This window comes from Leptonychotes weddellii, chromosome 11, assembly GCF_054177405.1.
Source record: "Leptonychotes weddellii isolate Sample4059 chromosome 11, ASM5417740v2, whole genome shotgun sequence".
NCBI lineage: Eukaryota > Metazoa > Chordata > Mammalia > Carnivora > Phocidae > Leptonychotes > Leptonychotes weddellii.
In genome coordinates, this window is record NC_138379.1 from 57,445,415 (window position 1) to 57,457,337 (window position 11,923).

The 11,923-nt window shown below is 35.1% G+C and overlaps 1 protein-coding gene and 1 long non-coding RNA gene across 2 annotated transcripts in view; both read left to right on the top strand.

The window, feature by feature from the left end:
* Positions 1-11,923, top strand: part of LOC145716241 (phosphatidylinositol-binding clathrin assembly protein) — a 58,813-nt gene that overhangs the window by 1,385 nt on the left and 45,505 nt on the right. The window lies entirely within an intron of this gene.
* On the top strand, positions 7-7,641 carry LOC145716239 (uncharacterized). The gene is made up of 2 exons (XR_014138789.1): positions 7-3,485; positions 3,700-7,641. It is a non-coding gene; the product is annotated as an uncharacterized LOC145716239 (long non-coding RNA).

Genomic DNA, 11,923 nt, shown 5'->3' on the forward strand with positions numbered 1-11,923 from the left:
AAAAAGGTGATTGATGATACTTTAGTTTGGACTCCTTTTTAATTTATGCTGGTTATCTCGGGGGACCAGCTTCTCTTATCCGGCATTATATTACTCCATTCACTAACTTACATACAATTACCATAGCTAACTCCTCCCAACTTTTTCCAAACCTGGAAGCCACTTGTAATATCCTCATTTTTCTTTACCTGGAGGTACAAAGCTCAGTGGATTACTCAAGCTTTGACTCAGTGGAGTGACCTAAAACTTTTCAGGAAAAAAACAACAACAGGGAAATAGGCACAATAATTTCCTTTTTAAAATGGTAACTGGACACATTAGCCTGACTGACTTTTATTCTCATGAAAGTTACTTTGCTTTACTGTTTGAAGCAAGAGTGAGCATGTCCTGAAAGGGAATTCACTGACAGGAGTCCTGTTTTTTTTTTTTTTTTTTTTTTTTTTTTTAGGAGTCCTGTTTTGATTTCTCATTTGGACTTCGGCTGTAAGGTCTGCACTTAAAAAAAAAAAAAAAGTACAAAATGTGAATTCTTCCAGGATACTTTGCTCATGAAGTGCTGTTAGAACAAGTTATTGCTACAGACAAATGTATTATTCATTGTGACTTGTTCCTTCACTGTGGAAAAGTTAAAAAAAAAAAAAATCATTACTGCTTGGTTCTCTTATGCACTGGTCATGCAGGCTGCTTTTAACTATCAGTCCTTGTCTGTTTAGAAAATGCAGAATATATTTAAATGGTGACACTTTTATACATGGAAAATTCTTTAAATTGAATTGTGAAGCCATACGTGATTTTTTTTATTATCTAATATTTGGAGTAGACAGTTTTACTGTTTACTGCCCTTCAAGTGAGTACTGGCTTGCTGTAGCCAATCTTATGGTTTGACCTAACACTGTTAATTCTCGTTTTTTATTTTTCTTTTGGGTGAGGGGGGCAGGTGAAAAAACTACTTGTTACTGTAAGAACTATTTTTCTCTTCCTCAAATTTATCAAAATGATAAATTAGAACAAAAATATGTATAGCTTTTTAAAGTCTTTATAAAGGTTTTTGCATTATTTCAAATGTAGCAGTAGTTCTTTTAACACATTGCCAAGAAGGGTAGAAAATAGGCTAGATATGGCTAGGAGGGTGGTCTTTGCTTGTGGTTTTAGTGCTAGCCTTTTTCTCTTGTAGTAACAGCTACTGCAGATGCCAAATGGGATTAGGTTTGGAGGGTAAACTCATCTCTACCACTGCTGCTGTGTTTATAAGCTCCCACTTTAGAACTTGAATATTCCTGGTAATGTGTGATTTTTTTTTTAAGTTGCCACTACTCTAGTTCTTTTCAGTGAGGTTTTAAAATACTCTTTTCCTTATATTGTTTTAAATGCCCTTGTAACAAGTTTTCAGTAATGACGTAAATTAAATAAAGTCTGGCCAATCAGTGGTTTTTCTAAACACCCTCCTCCCCCACACACTTTAACATGCTTCCAGAAAATTAAAAAGGCTTTCACAGACAGTTCTGTGTCTTGACATCGTGAACTTCAGGCTTTAGTGTAGAGATGATTTTTCCTCTTTTAGGAATTTTTCTTTCTAGTGAGGACTTGGTTCTGTTGCACCTTTTAATATCTTGAATGACTGTTGCCTAGTTAGTTGAACTTAGTGAAAGCAATTTCATTTTTTAAATGTTAGTCTATAACAAAAATATGTCTAGGACTGTTTTTTTTCCTATGGCACTGTGGAGGTTGTTTCTGTGTACTTCACCAAGGTGTTTCCATATTAGGAAGTGATTATTATAATCTACGAATTGTGGCTTAATTCATACTACATTATATACTTTAAGAAAGATCTTTTGTTTTACTTCTGGGTGTCTGTAGATAATAGTGTTAACTAGGGTCCCTAGTGTGAAGAGTTGTCCAACTTGAAACGTGGAAATAAACACGATTTGCATTTAGTTTCAGGCCTCTAATGGTCATAATCAAGGTAGAAGAATAGCAACCCTAAATTGGAAGGACTTGAATTTGCCAGGCACTTATTAACCATTATCTAATATACTCCTCTCATGGCTATGGGAGAGGCAAGCCATATGCTTAGGAAGTAGTTTCTAATTCCATTTAAAGAGGATATAGAATGCTTCAAACATCCGTAATTATTAAAGTATAAACAAAACACAATTTTTATTTTTTATTTATTTTTTGAGAGGTGGAGGAGGGGCAGAGGGCGAGGAAGAGAGAATCTTAAGCAAGCTCCACAGCCAGCACAGAGCCCAACAAGGGGCTTGATCCCACGACCCTGATACCGTGACCTGAGCAGAAATCAGGAGTCTGGGTGCTTAACTGACTGAGTCACCAGGTGCCCCAAAACACAGTTTTTTAAATTTATAAATTCTTAATTTAAAAACCATTCTTATCTGACTTCCTAACCTTTCGTCTTATTTTGTTTTGTTTTTTAAAGATTTTATTTATTTGAGAGAGAGAGAATGAGAGACAGAGAGCATGAGAGGGAGGAGGGTCAGAGGGAGAAGCAGACTCCCCGCCGAGCAGGGAGCCCAATGCGGGACTCGATCCTGGGACTCCAGGATCATGACCTGAGCCGAAGGCAGTCGCCTAACCAACTGAGCCACCCAGGCGCCCCTTATTTTGTTTTTTGATATGAATACTTAATTTTCTTTTTTCTACGTTTGTTTAATTTACTGTCCTTGGGCATTTACATTGTAGCATGTTGCACTGAAATACAGTATTTATGTTAATGGTAATAATGGCTTCACTTTTTTATCCGTATTTTTTCTCACTTAATTTCTAGGGATACTTATTCCATCTACTGCCTTAGATCTTGACAACAAATAAAGATCTTGTTCTTACTAAGCACCCATTATAAGTGTATCTCTGTTGTAGATACAATGTGGGATTTGTATGTTGTGTGCTGGATCTATACCCTGCCTAAAGTTGTGGAAATAGTTTTTTTTAAAGTAAGAATTTGTGAATGTATTGAGTATGTAGAAGGTGGAATTTGTATTTGGATTAGTGCTTTGTATAACCATTGAAAATGTATGTAAAATATCAAAAAGTGCCTGAAATAATTACCTTTTTAATCAAATATATTGGTTTGTGACTTCCATTGGGTGCTTAGTTCGCATATTGTTGAGAAGGTATCTGGTAACTGGGATCTGATTTGCAAGAAGATGCCTGTGAGGAAGATACTAAGCGGGAAATCTGCCCCAAGATGTGTCTTGTTGAAATAAAGTAACTGAGGCTTTCCAAATGGATCTTGTTTTAAAGAGGCAGTTGTTTTGTGGTTAATGTATGGACTTACTATTCTTCTTAGTATTAATCATATGATTTATATTTTCCCTTTTCATTATTTAACCTATTCGGTACCTTACTATTTAGTCTTTAATAGTTCTGAAATACAGAAAGTGGTAATGGAGTCAAATATGTCAAATGCCTGAGGTATGTAGTAGAACTACACAAATGTAATTTTTTTCCTCCTTGATATATATAGTTATGTTTCTGAATTGTATGTATTTTATTTTATTTTATTTTTTTTTAAAGATTTATTTATTTATTTGACAGAGAGAGAGAAACAGCATGAGAGGGGATAGGGTCAGAGGGAGAAGCAGGCTCCCCGCCGAGCCGGGAGCCCAATGTGGGACTCGATCCCAGGACTCCGGGATCATGACCTGGGCCGAAGGCAGTCGCTTAACCAACTGAGCCACCCAGGCGCCCCAATTGTATGTATTTTAAAAGAGAAACTCAGAAGAGAACTTGATATATAACCATTTTGGTAGCTGCCTTATTCATAATTAGCAAATTAATACTAAAATACCTTTAAAAAGTACTTAGGCTTCACTAGTGGACTTGTTAATTTTAAAAACTCTTAATATTAGACTCTAGGCATCTATTTTTTATCCTTACAGCAAGGCTTTTTATTTATGTTTACTGTATATTTTATATATCTGGATAATTTTTAAAGGTGTTTTCGAATTTAGAGTGGCAGATGAGAAGTAACACTTCATAAGAGGTGACTAGGCTTTTGTTTTCCCCATTTGATCTGTGAAACACTTGTATGAAATATTTAATTAGATGTTTTAAAAGTACATTAATAGTTAAAAAGTAATCTATTTTAATTAATTACCAGAATTGCATTATTTTAAATAAAATTGTTTATTTTGACCCTGATTATCATTTAGAATATTTGATGTAAAAGTTTACCATGATGGATAGAAGAGTGCCTTCTCTTCCATTTTTTTTATTTCCAAAATGCTTAGTTTCATGATTTCCCCTTTAAAATCAAAGATGTAAGAAAAATAAATTTAAAGGCTTCTTGGCAAGAGGTTAGAGCCCTACCAAGAAGAAATAGGGTTAGATTTTCAAAGTACAGCCTTCGTATTTGCTCTTCCTGTTCTTTTGGTGGCTGAAGTGGCATTTCCGTTACTTTGTGTTCTGTCTCAGTGTGTTCCCCGTTAAACTGCTTTATACATTTCTCTAGAGAATTGAAATTCTTGTGTATATGGTCCTTTTAATGGAGAAACATTTCCGGGTAGTCAGATTTTACTAATGATGTTCCTTTAGAAGAGAATTCTGATGAACCTAAACTTTTGTATTAATATGTTCAGAGTTGTAATTTGCCAGGTTACCGGAATACAGTATTAAGGATTTTTCAAGTTATACTAGAATGTAGTGGCAGTACAGCAGCGCATGTTCTTTGTATTTATGCATTGATTTTATGTTTATTTAACTAATATTTATTTGTGTTTACTTTGTGCTGGGCACCCACTGTACTAAACACTTTACTTTTATTAACTTTATTCCTTTCAACAACTTTGTGAGCAAGGTTTTATTATTCTCACTATTTTACTGAAGAACAAGCTAAGGCACTGAGAAGTTCAGTAATTTGGTCAAGGTCATAACCAGAAAGAGGAGAACTGGGATTTGAACTCAGGTAGTCTAGCATCAGGTTTGTGTTTTCATCTCATTGTGACGTTTTATGTAATGCTTTTCTGTTCCAGGGAATGAATAAACCATATATATTTATTCATGGCAGTGGTTCTTAAAAGTGTGTGGTCTTGGCACTTCTGGGAGTTCCTAAGACGCTTTCAGCTTATTTGTGAGGTCAAAACTATATTCATATAACTAAGACATTATTTGCCTTTTTCATTTTTGTTCTTTCACGAGTGTTCAGTAGAGTTTTTCAGGGGCTGTGTGATGATGTATGATATTGCAACAAGATTGAATGTAATACCAGATATGATAAGCCAACAGTTTTCTATTAAGCCAGATAGAAAGTTTTGCAAAAAGGTAAAACAATACCACTGTTCTAAATTTTACTTTTGGAAAATATAGTTACTTTTCATGAAAAATGTTAGGATGGAATGAGATTTATTATTTTAAAAAGAATTAATAGATGATTTTTAAATTGTCAATTTTAATTCCTAACACAGTAAATACCGATTGAGAAAACCCACATAAGCAAAATCTTATCAGGGTCCTCAATTTTTAAGATTGGAAAGGTTCTGAGACTAGAAAATGTAACCCTAAGGAGGAAGTGTATATTAGAGAGGAGAAAAGGATACTCAGGAAGTAGATTTAAGAGGTCCTTTAAACTCTGAGTAATTTGGTAGGTAATAGTGACCCAGCCTTTGGAGGACTTAGAGCAAAAGATGTGGCATAATCCTTTATGTCACACTGTTAAGTAGATTGGAAGGAAGTGCAGTGTGACTTGGAAAGGAGACTGCTGGGAGCAAAAAGACTTTTAACAGTAATACCTAATTCTTTTCCTGAAAGGCCTTAATAAAGTTCGTTATTAATTGGGACTCCTGACCCATTTTTCCTCACCTTTTTTTTTTTTTTTTTTTTAAACATCTTAGCTATTCCTTTTCAGCCAAGCACTTTAGTTACCAGTTGTGAAAATAAGTTCTTGACCCCCAGACTATTACCAGTTGCACATACCATTCTTTGGACACAAAATAGCTTCTTCTCTGTCAAAACAGATACCTCCCTTCTTTTAAATGTTGTAAAAACTAACTTGCTTTTCTTAACACTCACAGTTAAAGTAACCTCTTTTCCTAAAGACATTACTGAATAACTCCCCCTGATCCTGTCATTCCAACCTTATTATCCCCATTTAAAGTTTATAATTTTATTTAAACTATAGTTAGTATCATGCTTTTATATGTTTTGGGTTCACCCGTGTTTTCTCTGTAGAATAGGAACTGTACTTTTCTGTACTGTTGTATACTCTTCTCGAAGTACCTAATCAGTGACCCTGTGGGTGCTCAGTAAATATTGGATGATTACACATCTCCCTTCACAGCTCAGGCTATTCCACGAACAATTTTGGGACACAGTATAGAGATTTATTCCAGTAAACATTGAATAATATTTTTATGGTGATTTTCTTAGTTGCAGTGAGTGGTAATTACTTGGTTTCAAAATTAAATGTAGGGGCGCCTGGGTGGCTCAGTTGTTAAGCATCTGCCTTCGGCTCAGGTCATGATCCCAGGGTCCTGGGATGGAGTCCCGCATGGGGTTCCCTGCTTGGCGGGAAGCCTGCTTCTCCCTCTCCTCCCCCTGCTTGTGTTCCCTCTCTCGCTGTGCCTCTCTCTGTCAAATAAATAAAACCTTTTAAAAAAAAAAAATTAAATGTAAAAGTTAATCAGTAACATTGATAAAAAATGTAAAAAATTGCTATGTGTTTCATGGAACCCAGGAGGCACTAAGAGGGTTAGTTTTCTTGAAACAGTAGGTGATATTTTAAAAATATTGTCCCAGAAAAAAAAAAAATGGAGGTTGCATTTGTTCAGTTTGAAAACTGTATTGAGGCATGTTTTTGAGGATATGTTCTTGAAAGTAGAAGTTAATTTAAAGAATTAAACAGGGGACCAGAAATAGATTTGAAATGTTTATCAGAGTTGCTTCCTCATACAACTCCAGAAGGTGGTGATCACATTGTAGTATATGCGCAGGGGGCCTCCAGAGTACTAACTGTATGGCAGACTCATTTTAGATGTAAGGAAGGATAAAGTATACCTAATAATTTCAAAATGCAAAAGGAAAGAAATGATTGTTTTAGAATGAATCTTTATGAGATATGAGGCAACCGTTGGAGAGGAGTAGTGATGGTTGTGATAGTAGGACCACTAAATCTTGGCCATAAGTTGATTCTAGGGGCAAGTGGGGATTGCTGAAAGTTTTCTCTGAACACTTGGAATTCTAGCAGTAATTTCCAAAATGGTGCTGATATTTGTAGTCATAAACTTAATACTTGAAAGCATCCTAGGGGCTCTAATTTTATTCAAGGGACACTTCTTCCAAGTCGTGGTTGAAGCAGCTAGCACTGCTTTCCAAATTTCTTCTCTCACTAAAGATTATAGGCATACCACTGTACAAATGACTTCATATTTCTACTTAATGTACATATTTCTACTGGTTATAGATCTCTTCATTTGATAAGCACTGAACAAGGGTTGTGGTATGTGTATGTGATGTTAAAAATTTTATGTGTTGTAATAGAGTCAGTTATCTTGTGGATGCATAAATACGGATGCACTATATTTTAAATACATCTAATGTGTGAAAATTTTACTGTAATTCAAGTGTATGCCAGAAATTTAGTAGCAGGATGGTATTCACATCATTCACGCAGGGTTGGCAAACCCTTCTTTTTTAAGAAAAAGATTTTATTTATTGATTTATTAGAGAGCAGGCACAGTGGGTGTGCACATGGACAGGGAGAGGAGCAGAAGGGGAGGGAGAAGAAGGGGAAAGAATCTCAAACAGACTCCAGGCATCCCACAACCCTGAGATCATGACCTGAGCTGAAACTGAAGAGTCAGATGCCTAATCCACTGAGCCACCCAGGTGCCCCAGCAGACCTTTTTGATGTCCTGGAAACAGTTTGCAGAAATCTGATTCCTGTAGGATACTGAATAATTTGAAATATTGTTTAATCCAAATCTAATGTGAGAAAGGGGGTTATGAGGCAAAGTGATTTTTTTTTTGCAATTTTTACATTGAGAGGTAATTCTTCAACATAAAATTCATTTTAAAGTATACAAATCAGTGGTTTTTAGTATATTCACAGTGTTGTGTGCAGCCATCACCACTATCTAATTCCAGAACATTTTCCATTGCCCTCAAAAGAAATCACATTATCTGTTAGCAATAACTTCCATTTTTTTCCCCTACCCTCATACTCTGGCAACCATTAATCTATTTTCTGTCTATGGATTTTCCTCTTCTGGACATTTCATGTTAATGGAATCATGCATATGTGGCCTTTTATGTCTGACATCTTTCCCTTAGCTTAATGTTTTCAAGGTTTATTTATGTTGTAGCATGTAACAGTACTTCATTCTTTTTCATAACCTAATAATATTCCCTTGTGTGGATATGCCACATTCTATTTATCCATTCATCCATTGATGGACCTTTGGGTTGGTTACCACTTGAAACCCATTAAGAATAATACTGCTATGAACATTTCCTGTATGAGTGTTTGTGTGAACATGTGTTTTTAGTTCTCTTGAGAATTGCTGGGTCATACAGTTAATTATATTAAACTTTTTGAGAAATGACCAGACTTTTTTCCACAGCCACTGCACCATTTTACATTCCCAACAGCAATGTATAAAAGTTTCAGTTTTTTTACATTTTGCCAGCCCTTGTTATTTTCAGGTTTTTAAAAATTAAAAAAAAATTTATATTGTACCCATTCTATAAATGGGTATTAAGTGATAATCATGTGATTTTGGTTTGCATTTCTCTAAGGACTAATGATGTTGAGCATCTTTTTATGTGCTTCTTGACCTTTGTATGTCTTTGAAAAAATGTCTCTTCAGATCGTTTGCTCATTTTTAAATTTGGTTCTTTATATATTTGAATACTAGAAGAGTTCTTTACATTTTCCAGATGCTTGATCTTCATATGATTTGCAAATCCTTTTTTCCCATCCTGTGGTTTATCTTTCCACTGTTTTTGATATTGCCCTTTGATGCACAAACATTTTTAAATTTGAACTTGCAATTTTTGTTTTTTTCTTTGATTGTGCTTTTGGTGTAATAGCTAAGAAACCTTTGGCTAATCTAAAATTATTCAGATTTATACCTAAACTACTCTTACAGAGTTTTATAGTTTTTAGCTCTTATGTTTAGGTTTGATCAATTTTGAGTTAATTTTTGTATATGGTGTGAGGAGGCAGGGTATGGTATTAAGAAAAATTAAGGATATTTTTTTCCCTTCTTTTGAAGTTGTCACAGGGTGCAACTCTACTATGCCCCTGTGTAATGTGGATATAGAGATCAATGAGGGAGGAAAAAAAGATTTCCTTGTTGGTACTGAGTTATATAGTTCATTGATAAATGGAAATATTTGAGTCAAACATTCTTTCAGCTGGATGGACCACTTAATCTAATCCAGCACACATTTTTTTTTTTTTTAAGGTTCTCAATATAGTGTTTTAAGTATGTGGAGAGATAATACTTAGTTGTGTGAGTATCAATAAGCAGTTACTTTCGTCTACACAAAATAGTGTGTGTGTTCCCATAGTATCTTGTACTTCCCTGTAAACACTATGTTGTTTTAATTTATAGCTTCTATAGTTATAATTTTTTTCATAAACAACCCTTGCGTGTCCGTGTCTTCTTTACTGTGCTACAAACAGCATATAGCAAGTATGCAGTAAAAAGATGCTGAATGAATAAAGGGGGAATGAAATTTTCATGGGGGGGAGGTTTCTAATGTGTTTTCAAACAATGTTTTAGGGTTTTTAAATAAAGGAAGAGGATGATTGCTGTAGAAGTAATAGTCTTTGCTATGAGTAGTGGTTGTTTAAACTTCTTATCTTTCCATGATCAAGTAAATTCTTTATTGGTTGAAGATGTGAGGAATTACGGAAGTTGGGAAATAAACTTCCAGAGTTAGATTATGTAAAATTAGAGCAGTTTAACACAGTAAAATATTACTCATTGCAGGACCTACCTATAATTGGTATATTTAACTTCAAATAGATAAGTTCAAATTAATCAAATCTTGGGTTTTCTTCTTTCCTTTTCTTTCTTTCCATTACTATTATTATTTGCTTATGTGTGATTGTTAAAAGTGAATTCCAAGGCAGTCCTTGATTTTAAACTTTGTGTTATATGTGATAGTCCACGTCTGATAGCAGAATGCCATAAGGCCTTGTTTGCTAAGCGTTGTGTGCTTTGTTTTATAAAACATTAGCAAAACATTTAAAGTGCAAATAAAGATACCCAGAAATGAAGTATATGACTTTAATAAGCTATGCTGAATGAGCCAAGCAATGACCTTAATTGATTTTTTCCTACTCCCCCCTTCAACTATGCCCTTTCTTTCCTGGTTTTAGGATTCTGTGGTGAACTGTCTTTGAAAATCCAAATTAATTTTCTTTTGAAAGTGAAATGTAGGTAAATCTTAATTCATTTGTGAACCTAATGACATAAGAGTTAATTATTTTGTGTGACTTTTTTTTTCTTGGAGAAGGTCTTAGTAGAAAAAGAATTGTAAGAGCAAATATGTATTTTTTAAATTTTGTGTTACTTTATTAAAATTCTCGAGGAGCTATGAAAATCTTTTGCTTGCTCTATGAGTAAGAATATGGGGCAAAAGTTTTGTTTGGGCCAAAAGATGGAGTTCTGTTTAACGTTGAGCAATACCAACAAAAATTCTAGTCAGAAGCAGTTAGTGGGGTGCTGAGAGAAAGTGATCAAGATCGAGAAAAGAATGTAAAGATGAATGACACTTGATTCTTACCTTAAAAGGAACATGAGATCTAATAGTGAAAATGTGTAAACAAATAATTGTAATACATCAAGATAAATGTATAATACTTTTTACATAACATATCAAAGTAGGGGCTGGATTAAGTAATTTTGAAGGTTAGTCACAGCTTCATAGAGGAGCTAACAGGTATTTTAAGGATGAATAGTTATTTGCCAGATGGGACAAAGGAGTTTCTTTTCAATAGGTTAGCACATGCAGTGACATAGAGGCAAGAAAGAGCATTATGATATGTTTGGGGGAAACTTTCAGTAGTTCTGTATTGTGGAATGCAAAGTGTTAATAAAAGAGGGAAATGAGGCTGGAGAGGGAGACATTAAAGGTCTTACAGGGGCAGAAGTTATCTTGATAGATCTTTAGCCCTCCTCCCCAAATCCTCATTTTAGAGTCCCTTTTCCTCCTGCTTATTAGCTGCTTTCCCTAGCTTTAGATGTCAGTGCTGTGGAACTGGGGAAGTGTTCTTTCCTTTTTCTAGGTAATTTGTGGTAGGGTTATTGAAAGGGATAGGAAGAAAGAAATGCACAGTCCTGTTGACCACTTGTGCCAGGGTTTAAATGAGCTTGGCATGTGAAATTGGACTTCTGAATATTGTTATACATGGTGTTTGGGTTGCTAAATAAAATCAGCTACACTTATCTCATGGCTTTTGTGGGTTTGTCTGGAAATTGAGTTTTTTTGAGTTCCAAATTTATGAATGAACTTAAACAGAAAATGCGGTGATGGTCATTAGGAATACAAAAGACTTGATAAACCAGTTAAAGTTAGTAAGATTCTTGGGGGCATGTTTGATTTATGTGATTTAACTACTGATATCTGTTTATCTGCAAATGATACATTAATTATTAGTCATTCATAGGTTTTTTTTTTTTAAGATTTATTTATTAGAGAGAGAGAGAGTGAGCACACACGGGGAGAGGGAGAGGGAGAAGCAGGCTTCCCGCCGAGCAGGGAGCCCGATGCGGGGCTCGATCCCAGGACCCTGGGATCATGACCTGAGCCGAAGGCAGATGCTTAACCAACTGAGCCACCCAGGCAGCCCCGTCATTCATTGATTTTTAAAGCTGGATTTCTACCAAATAAGAGTTTATTAGTCTTGGGGCGCCTGGGTGGCTCAGTCGTTAAGCATCTGCCTTCGGCTCAGGTCATG